This window comes from Convolutriloba macropyga, chromosome 11 (genome assembly GCF_964194025.1).
Source record: "Convolutriloba macropyga chromosome 11, txConMacr16.3, whole genome shotgun sequence".
NCBI classification, from domain to species: Eukaryota; Metazoa; Xenacoelomorpha; order Acoela; family Convolutidae; genus Convolutriloba; species Convolutriloba macropyga.
The window spans coordinates 44,241,335-44,261,235 of NC_134478.1; the positions used below are offsets into that span (position 1 = coordinate 44,241,335).

At 34.2% G+C, this 19,901-nt stretch overlaps 1 protein-coding gene across 10 annotated transcripts in view; it reads left to right on the forward strand.

Moving 5' to 3' along the window:
• LOC142349443 (ras-specific guanine nucleotide-releasing factor 2-like) overlaps positions 1–19,901 on the forward strand; it is a 233,011-nt gene that overhangs the window by 57,263 nt on the left and 155,847 nt on the right. For 8 of the 10 annotated variants that reach the window (XM_075400998.1, XM_075400995.1, XM_075401003.1 and 5 more), the window contains exon 2: positions 19,026–19,611. The exons of 1 other annotated variant lie outside the window; for it this stretch is intronic. The gene's annotated coding sequence lies outside the window, so the exon portion shown is untranslated. Of the gene's footprint in view, positions 1–575; positions 1,103–19,025; positions 19,612–19,901 lie in introns of those variants that run through there. One more of the 10 variants, XM_075400996.1, reaches the window with a different exon arrangement.

The following is a 19,901-nucleotide window of genomic DNA, read 5'->3' on the forward strand; positions in this document are numbered from 1 at the left end:
ATAAATGACTTTTGCACTTTAAAATTTCAGTTTAACTTGAGTTAGTTTTAGATCAAAGGAACTCATTTGTAATAAAGGCCCCTAATTAAAAGTTTTTTTCGACCCTACGTTCTAAGGAACCTCCTCTAGGGTTTGATAAGTTAACCGATTTTTTTTTATTGTCAAAGGAATGGTTTTCAACTTTTGAATATCACAAGTTTTAGCATTTTTTAAAAATGAAACTTGCTTTTTTATCAGTTTTTTTCGGAAATTTTTGTCATTCGAGTTTTCCAGCCCCAAGGGTCAACGAAGCTCCTGAAGGGATTGATAAAATGTTACTGCGTGGTTTCCAATTTAACGGAATGGTTTTCAATATTTTAATGTCACGGATTTTAGCATTTTTTTGAAGTGTTTGGTCAAAAAAAGCTAAATTTCGTTGCCTACATTTTTTTTGAAATTTTCCACCTTTTGAGTTTATCTATCCCAAGGGGACAGGGCACCTCCTCTAGTGTTTGATATTAGGTTACTGCTTGGTTGGTACGGTCAATGTAACGGTATTCAGTATTTTATGACTCATTTTTTGCAATTTTGAATGCAATTTGGTCATTTTGGACTTTCTCCGCATCAATTTTCAATCGGTGGCTTTAAAGAGCAATTATTTGGTTGTTTTAAATTGTTCCACTTGTGCTATGTAAATCAGCTTTTTAAAGGAAACAGAACTCCCAAGGCCCAAAAATAAAACCTCGGTTCTATTTTTGCGTGGAAAATGAGGACTGGTTATCGATATAGTTGTAGCTGTAATTATGTTGTCCGATTTGTGATAAATTGGCCATGATAATGTAACTTTGTTATCTAGCTGGGTCCCTATTATCTTTTCGCAGGGGGTGTTGTAAAACACATGTTCTATCAGGGACGGCCATGACATTTACGCTTTCTCCGCCTACCAGTTCATTTTTTTTGTTTCAATTCAGTTCTGACATAAGCATTTCAGTTATAATCTTATTATTCTTTTTGTGTTTCGTATATTGACCACCGACCAGTTTATTAATCCATGCGAAGGTTATATTATTGGCTTTACTTCTGTTTATTTTGACAAGTTATTTACTTTTGATGCAGAGTGATGGTGAGCTTACTTAACTTTATTTCGATAAGAAAGTTGGGAATTTTTGAAGGAGCTATTATCATGGTCTTAATTTTGTAGTGCCTTAGAGTAGGATCGATGTCATATCATTTTTCTTTTAAAATAGTCTAGCAAGAAAATTTGTTCAAATAAGCCGATTTATTTGAAAAGTGTGTCAAATGAGGACAGTATTTAGATGATCAACTACGTTAAACGGATAGTTTTCTAATGACAAAAAGTCGGTATTTTTGATGGCTTTAACGAATTGTTAAAAATTAAGCTGATTGTTGATTATCTCGAAGCCTATGGAAATTGCTCCTTTGAACTTTTCATTTCTAATTACGACGGCAACATTTGTAAATTTTTCTTTAGCCATATGCTCATTGACTTGTGTTTCATACCCTGTTGCTCTATTGCCATTGGGCTTGAATCCTTGTTACTTGCCTTGAATTGTCTAGACATTTAATTGGTAATACCACTATCACGGTTTGTGGAGTCTAAAAACATGCGTAGAAAATAGGCGACTTCGAAACATGTTGAACGGAGAATTTTCAACAGATGAAGCTCAATGGCTAAGACTCCCCCACTGTTGCCGGTTATGTTTTATTTTTGGTTATGTTTTTTTTTTTTGGGGGGGGGGGGCAGGTAGAGCGAATCCTATATTGGCAAAATGATGGCCTTTTTTGCCATCAGAATTTGCTAATTTTCAGAGCTCAGGAAATCACAATATGTGTGATCATGTCAAAGCCGGGTTATGTGAAACAAGCTAACAGCTGCCAAAGTCCGCCGACTTTTCCGGCTTTTTGTTTTTACAACAGGATCTAAAAGTCGATGCCGCACGTAAAAACAAAAGTGGTTTGAATGAATTGAAGAGCAGAAAAAGAGAGAACTGTGATTTTTTGATCATACTACAAATTTTCGCCAAATGAGCGAAAGTGTTTCAGCACTTGTGACTGTCAAAGTGGTTTCTCTCAGTTCAAGTACTTCTTTTTGAAACCATTTTAGAAATTAACTGTACATTTGGGAGCGTTTTTGACAATATCAATCATATAATAGTCTTTTAGATACAATCTTGAGCTATTTGTGTTCTGCCCGTTTTAGACGCTTTATTAGTGATTTTTGTAATCTTTTTCAATTTAACAACCTCTCCGGTTATTTTTCTGGATGAAATTAGTTGTGGTGCCTTTTGGTTCAATTTATATCTGTAAATTTATGTTAGTCGAAAATTGGCCAAATGCAGTGATTGATTTTTATTTTTTGCCTAATTCTGCTGTTTTTGTGGCTTATAAACTGGTTTTTACGTTCAACTGTTTATCGGGAGTTTTTCTAAGGGTATCGTTAGGCCAGAATTTTATAAACTATATGAATGAATTCTGCTGTTTTTTATAGCTTGATTTTTGATAATTTTCTAAGTATTTTTCAGTGCGTTTGATGGCGCTGTTTCAAACGGAGTTTGCCAAAAATTAATTATATTGACCAAATTTTAGAGAATGCTTGAAAAAAATCACATATATTAGATTTGATTCTTTTACTCTTTTCGTTTTACTCACTTTTTCTCCTATTACTAATTGTATCTTTTGCCATTTTTTGTACCTTATCGTAGTAATTTTTGAACATAAACTTATGCATCAGAGAGTGATATAAACAATGGTTTTGGAGCAGCAACTTTTCAAAAGATTTGAAAGAAAATGCATCACATTTTGCTTTTCACTTCGGGTTTGTTCCTCCATTTGCTGTTTTATATTAATGAGTATAGGGATAAAATTGATTTTGGTTACTTATTGGTTGGCCAGTGCAAAAGTTAGTTTGTCATTCGATTCAATTTTGGGGTCTCCTGGCCGTGTTTTCTTAACCGGTTAATTGATTCTGAAACAGGATGTAACAGTCAATGGGGCACGTGAAAACAATGGCTTAGGTCAATCTCCTCGGCCAAGTGAAAAGCTGAGCGAGAGAGTGGTTTTTGTTCATGCTTTGTTTGGGCGTGATCAAAATTAGAAAATATGCTCTAAGTGAGCGATAATTTTTGATGATTTAAGTGTAAACTCCTCGGAGTCTTAAATTTTTTATCCAAACTTGTTTTTCATCCATCTTAGCTAGAAATAGCATGTTTTGACTATCTACGTTTCCTGAACTACTTCTGACGCCAAAATTCAAGCAGTTCAAATAAAGGTTTAGCAATTTTGAGAGATTGTGAAAATTGTGCTTTGAGTTTCTACACAGCAAAATGCTCAAGAAGTACTCTTTTTGACATGCACACACAATGCTATTAAGCGACATGTATATATAAGACTACTCATTTTCTATGTTTAATGGCAACCGCCAGCCTCTCCACAGCTATTATTTAGGTGCTCTTTTTTGTTACGATTCGAAGAGTTGTAATGGTGATCATTTTTTAATCCGTCGAGTTGTGCTGAAGCAGGATCTAAAACTAAATGCCCCACGTGTTAAAATTTTTATCGCCGTTTGTTGCTCACCAGAGTTGAAGAGAGAGTGGTGGTTTCGTTCGTACTATTTTTTCGAAAGTAAAGCAAGAGTATGTGTAGAAAAATTCACTCTCAACGAGCGATTTTTGTAAATCACATGCCGAGTCTTCAAATCAGTTTCATTTTTCAACTCTAATTTGTCTGCAAAATTGGTTATCATCAAATGTATGAACGTGTAGTTTTATGTTTGGAGGCTTTTTTGAGCATCGGAAGGACATGTTAGACTTATAGAAGCAATTTCAATGTATTATTCCCTCTCACATTGTTGGACATATTTTCAGCAGGTTGTCAGTTTTCTATAGCCGTTTGGTATTTTTTATTCAACTTCTTTTTTGTTCAAGGGATTTTATTACTCTTTGGATTTGATTGATTTTAATTTTGATTTACGTTTGTTTAATAAATTGGAATATTTGTCAAATTTGGCCCATTTTGTCGGTTTTTAAATGCTCTCAAGCAAAGTTTGTAGCAATTATATCAGTCCTGTAGTTTTTTTCGCTTCACAGATTTTTTGTTTGACTTTTTAGTTTGAAGTTTAGTCCTCGATAAACAGTTAATGCCTGTAGGCCAATAAGCGGCTGAGCAGCTCTCTTAGAGACTAGTAAAAATGAGATCCACCAAAACTGTTTTGTGTGGACAACTTTATAGTATGACGGGCGGTCCTTTATCGGCCGTTAAAATTAGACCCCATCAGTAACGCTTGATCACCCTAATCCTAGCATCCCTAAGCCCAAACTTGATAATTTCGAAGCTAACCGCTCGCCGGTCGTTTGAGAGCATTTAGCGCGATGTTAGTTGTTTGTGTTCAAGTATTTTTGCCTTTTAGTTCTGATTTTAAGTTATTTGCAATTGTTGTTTTTGTTCGCTTTACAATCTAGAGCTGCTCTGTTAGTCTCTTAAGTATTAGTTGACTTTTGAAGGTTAGATAGGTTATCAATGAAATAAATGATGCCAATTTCTAATTTTTTGTTCGCATTTTTTAAATTTTGGTCTCTTACGGGCATTGCGTAGTTCAGTGATCGAGCAGAATGTCATTTCTCAGAAAAATTGTTGAGAGGCAGAACTATTAGAGAATATTTGTTGTTTTCCGGCTTTTTTGCACCTTTCCCTTCTGGTCGATTTTTGTTATGTACTGAGTTATTATTATCAGTAGCGGGTCTTTTAATGAATGAAAACTGTGTGTTGTATTGCAAGTCCTCCTGCCGATACGTCATTTGGACTTGCATTGAGACTTGAGGCTATTTTTTTTTATCACATTTTATATCAGTTTTTGTTATCATATTTGGCTTTTCGCATGTTTTTTTACTGTGATTCATTCAAGATTGTCTTTACAGTTAAGTAAGTGATTCACTGTGTTTAGTAAGTAGTTGACTGAGGCCTAGTTTCATCGTTGAGTTTTCTCGTTGTCAGTTTCTCTCTTTGTGTACTGGAACTAGTTGAAATTTTTGGCGGTATGCACAAACTCGCACTGGTTTTGCAGTTGTATTTGATATAAAATTAAATCCTGGCTCAAAATCCTGGCATATTTTCTTTGTTCTGCTATTTTCCACTCGAGTTTTCAAATGTCCGTTAAAAGATATCTAATTCATGTTTTTGCAGGTAAATTTTTTTTGGAAGATAGGTAAAAATTTTTTGGAAATTTTTTTTCATGAAAAATTAATATACAGACTGAAACTAACTTAATAATCAAAGCGCACACACTGTACACTAAGTCTTCCATGATCAGCTAAAATAGGCAGCTCCGCTTGGTTTCTTCCCAAAAACCGTTTCTCCGTGAAATAATTTTTGTACCTACTTTTAGTCAGTTTTAGAATACTTGACAAAAAATTATTTTTTTTTGCAATTTAAGTCCTATACGGGTCACCCTCTCTTTATTGATTGTTGAGCAGAGGCTTGCTACAATATTTTATACCCCTGTTCTTTCACGTAGATAAAAATTTTCTATTAAATTGGAGTCTTTTTTCATGAAAAGCTGGAGTTTGTCGTTCAATGATCCTTGTGGTGTGTTTTTACATCGATAGTCAAGTGGTTGGTTTATAGGCAAACTGTTATTTAATAATTTCAGGTCTGAATGTTTAAATTTTACCAATTTTATCAGGCTTTGACTACCCATCGCAGTTGCTTCTAAAGTGGTTGGCAAATTTGAATTAAATGTACTGAGTAATATAGCTAATACTGAGTATTGGAGATCATTTCAAAACGAAGCATTTTGGGATGACGTTGAGTTGTACAAGTCCTAAGGCCATTTTTGATGCTAAAACTTCTTTAACATTGCCTTCGAACTTCAAATTTTTAGCGTACATCCAGATAATTTTGATCTTTCCTTCAATAAATTGCTCACCAATTATAATGCTTGTTTTCTTGTCACGGTTTGTTCTGATCAATTCTATTTTTCATCATTAAGCATTAACTGATTAGCCTCTTAGCAATAATTAATCAGCCTCATAGTAACTCCTGATTTTCACTAAGTTTTGTTCTGGATGCTCTTATTTTTCTTAAGCTTGCGTCGCAGCATAGATAAGCGTGCCATCTGTATATTAGATTAGTTGACTGTTGTTATTCAGACTGCCGTTGGGATCATTTAATTAGGTATTAAACAAAAGAGATAAAAAAGCAGCGCGCCCTCTTTCTCGTATGCTATTGTTCCGACCTACTTTAGTGGGGTAAGGAACTATATACTCACGTGTTTTTTGTTGAGTCAATTTTGGCCGATCGATATATTCATCGCAGAGAGCTGTGAGTGGGATCATTAGAAAGCCCGTCCAGCGTAGAATTTTGCATTTAAAATTTATATTTTCGCTTTTTTTCAGTTAATGAGGTTTTGTGAATAATAGTCGGATAATAAAATTTTGTATAATAGACGGTTTTCCGTTGTTTTTATTCACATCATCCGGAGTTTTTGCCTATATTTTTGTTAGTTCTGCTGGAATATATTAAATTTTTTAAAAAACAATTGTGGTGTTGGTTTGTTTTCTAATGATAGAAGTGGGTTGATGAAATTTTTCATCTATTTTTTTCGCTCAAATTTTGCTCAACACATTTAGTCAGCTTCCTTCGTCAACTTTGATTAAAATTGTCGGAAATGAACACCTAAAAATTGCTGACACAAATTGCTCAAGAGGGGGCTAATTTACTTCTCCGCTTTCTTTGAAAAATTTCTGGGTTTGAAATTTTTAGGGCCTTCAGATAATCTAACTCGATAATTATACAAACGTCATCATTTTTCTGATAATTTAATTTTTGTCATTATCTTTATCCATTACACTGGGAACCAATGCATTTTCCTAGTGAACAAACAGTAATAGCAGGGCTAGTTTTGGTCTGATCGTTGAATTCTAAAATCCAAAAACAATCCGGATTGTAATCAGTGGCTGTCTTTTTTGTTTAACAAATCTTTCTTTTGTTGTGTTCATCACAGAACAGAACATTTCACATGAATGCTCACTATTGATGGATCCAATTGGCTTCAAAAGCAATTGCCGTGTAATGTTTTTACTTTTTTTAGTCGAAAGCTTATTGTCGTGTTTTGACTTTTAAAATCATTTGTTTTCAAAATAGACATTGGATTGTAAAGCTTTTCCTCTACTTTCCCTCATTTTAGTCAACTTGTAGCTTCGGTTCATCGCAGAGAGAATGCATCTTGTACTTTATGAAATTTTAATCTCTATTGCGGCTTTACGTTTCAAGAAATTATTTTCTGGCTTTGATACTAGTTTCGCAAATTTTCAGGTTCTTTCAGGTTTTTTTCTAGTTTTGTCTCATTATTAAATTGTTGATAGGCCATTTGCCATATTATTGGTGTTAAAATATCAGGCACACTTAATTATATAATTTTTTAAGGAATGGATTATAAATTTATCGGCTCCCACACCGTTTCCTAGAAGAATTTAATTTTCATCACTTTGTCTTTTTTGCCTTTTTCTTGTAGTCGTATGAGAGTTTCTGATCAATATGAGGTTTCAGTTTCTTGTTATGGAGGAATACATAACCTCTTTACTGATTTTAGTTAATAGCTGATGGTTTTCATGACTTGGATAATTGGTTTTTTAAAATTTTTTCTGTTCTCTTTGTCTATTTGATACCTAAATTCATTAATCACACGTCGAATAACACAATTTTAACGTCAAAAGGTGGCGCGTCAGGAGATATTTTTTAAGTGAAATAATTATGGTTTTAATGACTTCATCAACGGATTTTTGCAAAAAAAAATCGATTTTTGTGTTTGAAGTTCTTTCTTCAAGCTTATGCTACAGTCTGCTTAGTGGCTGGCCGCAGTGGCCTCCTTGGGGGAATAAACAAACATATTAAAGTAATTCAATTTACAGCTGATTACTTTTCATGTCTTTGAAAATAAATATAATAAAAACAAGTATTTTTTGCTTTGCATCTTTTGTAAAGTGTTTTTGTTAAGTATTTTTTCCTTTTGTTGCGCAGTCTTAATAATTACTAGTTAGATACCACGTTTTAAGCGTCGAAGTAAGGCGCAGTTGAATCAAGTTAATTTTTTGTGAATTTATAACGGCTTCAACGCCGGTTTTGTGCCAAAAAGTTAGCTTTTTTGATTTTTGTCTGTTTGACATTCTTTATGTAAACGTACGGCATATATTGATTATTGAACCAATGTCTTCGGGTGGAGGAATTAAGGAACGTAATCAATGATTTGAATTGATGGCTGATGAATTTCATGACTTTGAAAAATCTTGTTTTCACAAAATTTAGGTATGCCTTGACTTTACATCTTCTGTTCTAGTTTGTCTATTTTCTTCAATTATCTATTCTCACTAATTGCATGTCACATATGGCATTATTAGCGTCGGAAAAAAAGCGCAGTTGAACATATCTTACGTTTTCAGCAAATTGATTTTGCTTATAAGGGGTCTGACACCGGTTTTCGAATTTTTTTTGTCTGTTTTCGACATAATTTTTTGTAAACGTTTGATATGTTTTGATTAATGACAGGTCTCAATTGCTTATTGTGGAAGAGTAAATGAACCTTTTAAACAATTTTGATTTGTCGCAGTTTATTTTGATTAGTTAAAAAGTAACTGTTTAAAAAATGTTTTTTAACTTTGCATATTCTGTTCTTTTTTGTCTATTTGTTATCTAATCCCATTAATTACAGGTCATATATCACGTTGCTTGCATAAAAGGAAGGAGAAATGTACAATATCTAATGTTTTAAGTGATTTATTTATGATTTTAGCGGCTTCGACACTGGTTTTTCGAAAAGAAGTTATTTTAACTTTTTTATCTGTATTTGACGTTCTTTTTCTAAACGTAGGACCTATTCTGATCAAAGAAGTCTTAAAGACCTCGTTTAGAATAATTAACAAATGTAAATTTGATTTCAGTTTATAGCTAAGGATTTTCATGACCTTTAAAAAAGCAAACCTTGTTTTTAATTTTCTGCTTTTGTCTGCTTGTTAGCCTTATAAATGAACGGTCACATATCATTCAAAAAACGCGCAACCTGACATTTTTTATTCGTTGGCAAAGATTACGGTCTCAACGACTTCGATACTGTTTTCTCGCAAAATTTTTGTTTTTTCCTGCCTTTGTTGATCTTTGTAGTCGTATGAAAAAAATCTTAAAAATGACGGGTCCCAATTATCTAATGGAGTTATAAATTTTTGTATTACAAACGTATTTAATGATTCCAGTTCATATCTAATGGTTTTCTTTGCTTTGGAAGCAATTGTTTTCAAAAATTATGAGCGTTATTTTTAAGTAAGTTGCTTTTGTTTTTTATTCTGTTACCGAGTCTCATCAGGGACTGATTTCATATCTTTTCTAGCGATGAACAAAGAACTGGTTATTTTTTAGCTCAGGTTTCATTTGACGCTATTTAGTCTATGTTATTAAGTTTTTCAACAAATAGAAATAGAGTTTTGGATGTTATTAATGTTTGTTGTTGTTACTTTATTTTGTTGTTTGTCTTGACTCGTATTCTTAATGATGGCACATCTCCGCGGCACTCTAAAGCGGCTTTTGTAAAATTCAACTGAGTTATTTGATTTGTACGCAATTTTTTATTCATACGCCAGTTATTTTCGAAAAATACCAGAATTTTTGAAAGTTTTCTCTCCCTTCCTTATTTGGCCGACAAGTAAGCCGAAAATGTTGATAAGCAGGGTCGGAACATTATGTTCGAACTCACATTACTGGGTATTCTTGTTTGGATTTTAAGTTCGCTCAATAAATATATGTGACCATTTCTGTACTTTCTGTGAAGTTCACATTTGCGTCTTTTCAATTTTAAGAACTTATAACTCTTATTTTTCTTAGCGGATAATCGTTTCTATACATTTTCAATCCACTAATAGCGAGGGTTTGCAGGGGTCCCAATAATTCTGATGTTGATCATAACGATGTTGATGAGACGCTAATAAATGTTATTTTTTATTGAAATGTTAATTCAAATTTATCAAAAGTGGAACCAGTTGCAACAGGTTAAATAAATTTACACCCAATAGTAATCGTTTTACTGTCACTAATAACAATTACCATCACTCAAATTTGTGGTAACCGACTTCATTTTTGAAATAAAAAATAAAATCACGAGCATTTAGTTTAATGGTATTATTTCGAGTTTAGCTTGCAAAATTTCGTTTCGTTCTTTGTTTTTGAACTTGCCTTTCTCAAAATTGGTGAGCAAAACTAATATCCAGCTAACAGTATTCTGTCAGCTCATTTCAATCTATCAGCTATAATAACATGAGCTGTCTGCGTATACCGTTTTGCATAAAGATTGAACTGATAATTTTAAAGCCGCTTTATATGATCTACAAACGTATGTTCGCTTTGAAACTAGTTCAATTTTTGGGGTTGTTTGAAGGCAAGCATTCTCCGTGGCGGCAATCTATGTGTGCCTCATTTAGATGTGACTTTAATGTTCATTGACTCAGAGGAACTCCTTACTGACCTGTATTCGGATGACAATTCCATCAATTCCTGGGTAGTGTTTTTAGGTTGCTTTGGCTCCCTAGTTAGTCCAGCCGTTGCACCATTTATTCCATTTATCGGAGATTTTTGTCTTTGCTCAAAAATAGGGGGAAATGCACACTTGCTGACGACCTTTCTTCTTCTAATCAAACTATCCTCCCTTTTCATGGCCAACTGTTATTTTGAGATAGTGCAAAGCTATGTTTATTTACTTTCGCTTTTTGTTGGATTATTGATTTTATGCCTTAAACATGATGAATATTCAGGTATATAACTAAACTGTTGCCCCACCGGTCTTTGAAGTTAATGAAAAGGAATATAAGTTTAAGTACGCATGGAAACTTGTTTTATTATAACAAAATTTGCCCAATTTGCTTCAGAAGATTACGCTGTTTCGCTCATATTAAGTTCAGCAGCTCGTAGCCCTTATTGGTGACGTGTTGGCGTTTTTGTGGTTGTCAAAATTCTTTTCAATTTTTCTCTTTCAGAGCTAAGTGAACCAAAGTTTTTGTTTTCATATTAAAGAATATAACGTAATAGACAATAAAAATAGCAGTCGAGTCTCCTAATTTTTCCCGCCGTTTTGCAATTTCCTGCAAATCGATTACAAGTCGTTTTTTACAATTATCTCAAAAACACTGTGACCGGGTACTTAAGTTTTGCACTCAATGTAAGGGTATTTTGGAGCGAAAATAGGTGAAAAGCCTGGAAAAGGAACAATTTTTGATCATTATAACCCCCACAGATTACTTAAGTACGGTTTTTGGCTAAATTTAACTAAGCTGAATTATTCAGCACCCAGAAATTTTAAATTTGAAACACGAAAAAAATGCAGTGACAAACAACAACTCCAAAGCTTTTATTTGAAAAATTGATCGAAAGAAACAAAAACAAAGTCTTTCAACTTATTCCGCGGTTTAGCTTTTTCTCACCAAACTTTTTATTGGTATTTTTCCACGTATCTCAAGACCCAATTTTCTAATAAACCTTGTTTCAAAAGTTCAGTTAGATGGAAAAACTGTATTGTTATAGATGATTGGTATAGAAGATGCAAGCAAAACACTGAAAATTTTTGAAAATATCCCGCTGCTTGATATCTTACTAAATATGACTCTAAGTTACTGCTCAAAACTATCTTAACAAAACAAGTTTTATAATACGTAATTTTTGCACAGGTAATGAATTTCAAAGCGCAGTTTCCTTATTATAGTTGCTTAAATATACTATCTGGTTTGCTCACTATTCAAAAATTGATTTTTAGCTAATTCCAAGGTTTTGTTTCCCCATTTTCTAACCAAAAATTAGAAAGTTGGTCGCTTTTTCCGGGATAAAATATTTTTATTAACATAAAATAGTTTTTAAACTGATTTGTGTTTTGGTAAGAAATATCAACAATTTTGCCTAGTTGTTGTCAAAGATAGCTTAAATTTCAAATTATTTGATTTTGAGGTTTTTTAGGATGGAAAATTTTTAACGTACAATACATTTAACTGCGATACTCCCGACGTGAAATATGCGGAAAACAAAATTATAAAAATTAGTGCTAAATTTTTCTTGATTGGTGTTTTCTCTAAGCAAAATAAGATTTATCTTATCCTGTCTACCGACCATTGGGATTTGTTCACCGTTCAACTTGTTGACTTCTTAAAAAATTTCACAGTATCTCGTAGCGGTTTCCAGGGCGTTTTTGGGACTAAGTTGTCTAAAAGAAAAGTCTGACCGTGGACAAACTTTTCAGCGTACCGTTCTTTTTATCTGCTGTTTTGTTTGTTTGGCACATTAGAGCCAACATTTGGGCACGCGAGCTAGAAAAAAAGAGATTCTGGAAAGAAGAACATTTAAGCTTAGTGCTGTTTTTATTGTTTCCTTAAAAATTTAGCATTGCGGGATCATTTTTTTTGATATACTTTATCCAAATATGATTTCTCATTCTTGGCGTGAGTCAGTCAATGATTCGGTAATGGTTTGGGAACAGCATTCACAATTTTGGCTCAGCGAAGTATCACTCAATTACCGCCGATCTGACAAATGAGTTTTAATTGGGTAGATGATACTATGGTACTTAGACGTTTGCTTTTGAAGCATTTGACCCTCCTAGAGCATCTTTACGTGAATGTAGCTTTTTGGTACCTATTCTGTATTCAAAACCTATCATAGAGATTCTGGCTTGAAAGACAAACTGCCCAATCTCCAAAGTGTCAGAAGTATGTTACATATTTTTTATTACCTAGGTGTTCATTTCGGTGCTGATTTTTTAAAGCAACATTATTTACAGATGAAAAGCCCGAACAAAGGGTCATTGCGAACTTCTTTTCAGTTTGCCCAGGCGATTGATCGAAAATTCGTGAAACCAGGATATATAGTGTAAACGGAGAATTATTGTTTGATAAACAAATATCAGCAACTTATCAAAAAATTTGGTATACTGTTAGAATTATTATATAAAAATCCAGCTCAGCAGTTTATTTTTAACAACTTTACATTTTCCAAACGGTAAATGAGGAAAGGATAAACGTAATGATTGGTGCAACCCATCTTAATCATCCTTGCTCGCAAAACCAATTATCCTAAACAACAAGTAAGTTAAAAAATGGATCAAAATTACTAATTGGGCAGCATAACATTGCAGTATCAAAAAACAAGTCTTTGCACAATTTTGAGACTGAAAGCAAAAAACCATTGTGCCGGGAAGACATCTCTATGAGTTGCTTTGGGCACCAGGCAGTAGTCAAATACTTTGATTCCAATATCGAGAGAGGATTACTTTAACAATTAGTGCAATGCAAGTTGATCTATAAAGAAAGCTCATGTTTAGTCACGTTACAAATTAAATAAAAGTTTAGATATTCACATGTGGCATGCAAATAACAACTCTGGCAATGTTGTTGAAGGATTCAATCAGAATTTCTCTTGCTTTTCTGGAGAGGTGAACTCGATCTGTAGCTGCTTCTGAACAGTACCCACGGGGTCTCGCCCTTCTGCAATATATTCCATGCTCACCTCTTTATTCAATGACATCACATAGCTCCACATGCAAAATTCTTGTGTCCGTTTTTTACTTCATTGTTTTCGCTGAAAGCTTAACCACATACACATAGGACACTAATGATCTGTGCTTTAAAACCGTTTGAGTTTTCAACGAGCAGATGAAGTTCAGAGTGAGATTGAAACGTCACCTCAAATTTTTGACGATTGTTTCATCTTTGTTTCAGATTGTTTCAGCCTAATTGTTGTGATAAACTTATTAAATAGTTTAAGATGAGTTATGACCAAACCGGCAATGACGTCAATGGACAACCACCTGTTCTCCGGTACATGGATCGCACCCCCCTGATGAAGGCAAGTGCAAGCAAAAGAGGTTGCTCGGAACTGAGTCCGCTTGAAGAAAGATCGATGGAAGAAGTCATTCAAAGCGCACTTGCAGCTCAAATGCCAAGTATTATTGCAGGCATTCAAGCAGAAGTTCGGAATTCGGTATCAGCAGCCATCAACGATGCAATTGCCAAATTGAAAGATGAGTTCGCTCAAAAATTAACTGTGCAAGAAGAAAGATGTAACTTGAAGTCCCTATCCGAAGCCGAGCTACTGGAAAGTTACAACAGGCGTGATAACATCAAAATTATTGGACTGCCTGAGGTTATCAAGGATGATGGAAAACCTGAAGCGTACGCGGAGACTATCGAGGAAGTTGTTAAACTTGCGAACAAAATAGAAGTTAACGTGGATGAACAGGACATTTCAATTGCACACAGGCTACCAAGTTCACAGAGAGGCAAGCGACCAATAATTGTCCGCTTCAACAGGCGAGTTTCAAAAATTGAGATGCTGAAGAAGAAAAAAAGTTTGGAGAATCTCGACGGATACGCCAATGTTAAAGTCTTTGAAGATATTAGTCGTCCCCGTTTAGCATTTTTTAACCTTATGAAGCGCGATAATCGTATTGCAATGGTTTGGACCCGAGAAAGTAACATTTTTTTCCAATACAAGAATGAAAGATCTATTCAGAAGATAACGGGACTGTACGAAGGTGGTGATGAACTAGGCTATCAATTGCAAGATGTGAAAAACTGTTTTCATTTTCAGCGGCATTTCTCCGGCAGAGAAATGCACGGAGAGGGAACCTAAATCAGTTTTATCTTCATGTGCTAGATCCTATTTATCAATTTCCATACTAACTGTTAATGTTCGTTCTTTAAAAAAACACTTAAGTGATTTGGAAGCACTTGTTCATAGTCTTGAGTCTCCACCAAATGTCATATGTCTCACTGAAACTTGGTTGACTGAAAATGATGACATCGATTCCTTATTAGTTCCAGGCTATAATAACTATGCAATTAAGAATAGGAACACGCTTGGCGGAGGTGTAATGATTCAAATTAAGGATCCAATATTTTTGTTAGAAACACATTCAACAGATATGGATGAGACTCTTTTGGTCTCTCTTCAATACAATAAATATAGATTTAAATTGGCTACTATCTACAATCCACCAAGAACAAATAAATTAAAGTTCGTCGAAAAGCTGGATAAATTTTTGAATGATTTAACTTCCATAAATTGTCCTACCGTTATAACTGGAGATTTTAACTTCGACACTCATGTGAAGAATCAATTACATTCGAATTATTTTGGCACGATATCTGCTAATAATTTTGAGATTGCTAATCTTGAAGCTACCAGGGAAACTTCTACCTCCGCAACTTGTCTAGATCATTTTATATATCAAAATTTTGCCAGCCCTGAATTTAGTGTACTAACTCATGAAAACTTTTCAGATCATTATCCCATCCTAATGAAGTGGCCAATTAATGTTGATACTGAACAAAACTATTTGCCATTTAGAGACATAAGTTTTATAAAAGATCAAGAAAAACGGTCGAAATATTTAACTGACTTAGACTGGAACCTAAGGAATCGGTGTCACTTTTTCGAATCTGATAGTACCAATGAGTTGTTCAACAAATTCAACAGCCTTTTCCTGGAGATCACTAACAAGTATGCCCCTCTTAAATGCTTGGCTGATAAAGAATCGAAAGTACCGAAATGGTTTACAAACACCCTTAAAAATTTGCGCTTCAAAAAAAACCAAGCACATCGAAGTATGAAACAAAATCCGCATAACAATGAAGCAGCAAAAAAATTCAAATTGTTACGCGACAAGTTTGGAAAAAGTGTTAAAAAAGCTAAGACAGATTTTTATGCACAAAAATTTGAATCATGTATTGGAGACTCAAGGCAAACATATAAGTTACTCAATGATATTAAAGGAACAACGCGAAAAAGTTCACAAGTCCCTGCGTTGAATTCATGCAATGCACGTTGCACTGATCCAAGCAGCGCTGACATTGCTGAGGAATTTAACACATTCTTCACCAATGTTGGTCCGAAGTTGAAATACAACATTAAACACGTTCCTTTAACTAAGATGGACGAAGTTAATCACTCAATGTATCTAAAGCCAATAACCTGTGACGAGGTTTGGGAAATCATTGATAATCTAGATAATAAATTCTCATCTGGTGATGATGATATCTCAAATGTCATAGTCAAGTTATCATCAAATGTTACGATTCCATATCTAACCCAGATAATCAATTTATCTTTTGAAGAAGGAATATTTCCCGATGATCTGAAAAAGGCCAAAGTCATTCCTCTTCACAAGGATGGATCAAAACTTGATGAAAATAACTACAGACCAATTTCTCTACTAATTGTATGGAGTAAAATTTTTGAACGTGCTTTGTTCATTCGCATATATGCTTACATGGAATATCATAATTTGTTTTTCAATAGGCAATTTGGATTTCGTACCAAACACAGCACAATTGACGCTCTAGTTGAATTAGTTGAAAAAATAAGATTGAACTGCCGAAATGTAAAAGCTATCAGTTTCTATCTTGATCTTAAAAAAGCTTTTGATACCATTGAGCATGATATCTCATTGAAAAAGATCGAAAATACTGGCATCAGAGGCCCAGCTCTAAGTTGGGTAACAACATACTTAAAAGGGAGACAACAGCGGGTTATTGTAAATGGAGCTTGTTCATCGTGGAAATCTATAGTTTGTGGGGTTCCACAAGGCTCAATTCTGGGCCCGTTATTGTTCCTCATTTATATCAATGATCTGCCATTAGTTTGCAAATCTCTTGATGTTATATTGTTTGCGGACGATACAAACCTCACCGCAATCAACAAAGACGATAATTCAGTGCAAGAAGATCTGCAAAGCATCAATAATTGGTTGATTGCTAATAAGTTAATACTAAATATGGATAAAACAGTACAAATGAATATAAGGAATACAAATAGTGCTTCCAAATCAGTGTTTAAGTTTGATGATGTTTCTATTGAAGTTCGTAATCTCTGTAAGTATCTCGGAATCTATGTAGATAGTAAATTAAGTTTTCAATCACATATAGAATATATTAAGAAAAGACTCTCAAAACAGTGTGGTATTATATGTAAGCTGCGTCACTATGTACCCCGTAAACAGCTTATTGATTACTATCGAAGCAATGTTAACCCAATAATTCAATACGGTATTTTGGTATATGGCTGTTGCAGTTACTCGTCGCTTCTACCTATCTACATTCTGCAGAAAAAAATTTTGAAATTCATTTACTTCAGGAAAAGGTCAGATAGTTCTAGGGACATTTTTATCTCTAATAAATTACTAACAGTATTCGAGTTCCATGTTTATGAGCTGCTGAAATTTGTCCTGAAATCATTGAAAAAGATGCATAGCGAAAGCTATCTAAATGAACTCTTTGAATATGAGCATAGTACCAGAAACACCAGAAGATCTACCAAAAACTACCTAAAGATACCCTCCTTTAAAACGCAGTTTGAGCGCTCCTCTATTTCATATCGTTGTGCAAAGCTATTTAACACGCTAAGAAAGAATGAAGTTCTAGCACCAAACATTGAAACCGAAATTTGGCAAAAAATATCGCTATTTTATCATAAATTTAAAGAAAGTTATTTGCTAAACAATGAGGAGCTGGTATCCTATATTTTTAATTAGTTTATTCCGTATCCACCCTCAATATTTTTTCACCTATTTCTTTTCCGCGAACTCTTGTCAAAAATTGTTGCGGCACTTACTTTGTAAGTGCCGAGGCCTCAAAAATGGTATTATTTTTGCACAATAACGAAGTCTACACATAGAAAATTGACGATAAAGAATTGAATTGCAGGAAAAAAATTCTATTTGAATTTCTTTTTAAAAAAAATTGCCAGGAATCAGTTGCTCTCTCGTTAAGCGTAACACAGCATACAGTGTTAGCGTTAGTTGGTAATGAGTCAAAAGAGAGAATCGTTTTGAGCTTAAAACTGCTTTTTTTTAAAAAAATATTTTTCTGTTTTCGACATCAAAAAATTATTTTTTATCGTTTTCTCTTCTAAGCTATTTAACTTTAGCCAGGGCAGATACTAGGTGGGCTTAATAGCCCCGTTTATCTGTCCTCTCCGAGACACCTTTGATATGTAAGTAATTTCAATTGATATATATTATGAATTATATAATGTATTATGTTATTAATTAAATTGTTCATAATTTTTATGATAAAGGAGAAATTTATTCTTTCTTTCTTTCTTTCTTTATCTTTGAGTAATAATCTTGTACATACTGTGCTTACACTCAACCAAGCTTGACTATTCACGCAACCAGCGATTGCGATGATAAAATTGCATTGTCTTGTTTTAATCTTCCGCCAACATTTTTCAAAATTAAACGCTGCGTCCTAATTGTAAATTGTACTGTTTATCTCAAAAATTGACCAGACGCTTAAGCTAAGCTGATGTATAAACTCACAAGTCAGCTGAGGTAAAATATGACATTAAAGTCAGATATAGATTTTTTGTCTCATTTTGTGACACTTAGATGTATATAATGTTGAAGGAAATCAGCGAGAGATAGTTAGTTTAGGTATGTTCTTTAAAATTTTGTAAGTTTTTTATTTGAGCACCTCTTATATATGCACTGATTCTCTTAGCACAAGTTCATCCCTGCACGCCGTGCGATCTTCATGGTAAGATCGATTTTCTCTCAAACGATTTTTTTACTGCCCTTCTAGGTTGCGAAACAGGATAAGATTCACTCGTCAAGAGTTTTAATGGGGGCAGGGGAGGAGGGTTCACTGTAAATGGGGGCTAAAGGATACGTTTGTGTATGTGTGAATGGATGTATGTTTGTATGTAGATATTGTCACGTTTGTGTATAAAGATAGTAATTGTTAAAAAGAATATTGATGCTTTGGAATAGTATTTGATGGTCAGAAGGGAGCAAAGAAGAAAAAAGAGGGAGAAAAAGAAAAAAAAGAATATAAGAAGGGGGAGAGATTGGCGTCGATAAGTATGATGAATAATTGATATTGTGTATCTGTGACTACTCTCTGCTGTACACTGTATGTGTATGTGGTGGTATTGTTGTTTATGTCTTTGTACGTGTGTGTATCTGTTTGTATTCCTAATCCACAAAATACAAAAGTTGCCATTATCTTCAGATGGAATGAACAAATGCCTCAACAATGCAGTGGAGAGATGAGCCATTACTTATTCATTCATCCATCCTCACTCTATCACCACAATCACCAACTGACCATGCCGAGTGAAGATGCCGTGTGAACACTTGATACGCTAATTATCACCCCCCCCCCCTCCCGTCCTCATCCTCTAACCCGATTTCCATCACTGCGTACTACATTTCATTTCCATCACAACGGCCAGTGGTCACTGCGCTGTCCCAATCTTGATTACTTTTAGTTATTTGGATTACAAAAATACTGCTATCTCATGTTTGCAAATTTTTCCGCTTGTTCTGCAAGTTTGCTCTATTCCCCCAAAATGATGCAATGCCAATTATTTATAAAGTTTAGCATCGCTGATTTAATCTAAACCCTTCAAATTTTTCAAAAGTACGTGGCTAAATTTCCCCTAGTGATTGAAAAAGTTGGCGTACAATTAGTTTCGTTGTTATCAGCTACAAAGAAAACTTCTAAATTTGTGTGGATGCGATTTGACTTAATTTATTTGGGGAGCTGGCTTGTGTATTGGTACTGAGAAAGAGGAATTCGAGTGTTGACTACCTACGTGAGTGTTTTGAATTACCGTTTCATTTTCCTTGAATCAACCTCAGCACATTATTAGAAGAAGTTAAATTTCTACGTGATATCAAAGCTAAATATCGCCTCAGCGGCTTTTTCATATTGAGAGATGAGAGATCACATTTTAATGCAAATAACCATAATATATTTATTTTTCTTATCTCGACCCTTGCCATTAAATCCCCTCTGAATCTGTCGCAAATCTTCACCCCCCCCCCCCCCCACCGATGGAGTTCTAGCCAGTTTTTATTACTCTTCTGTGCAAAATGAAAGGTG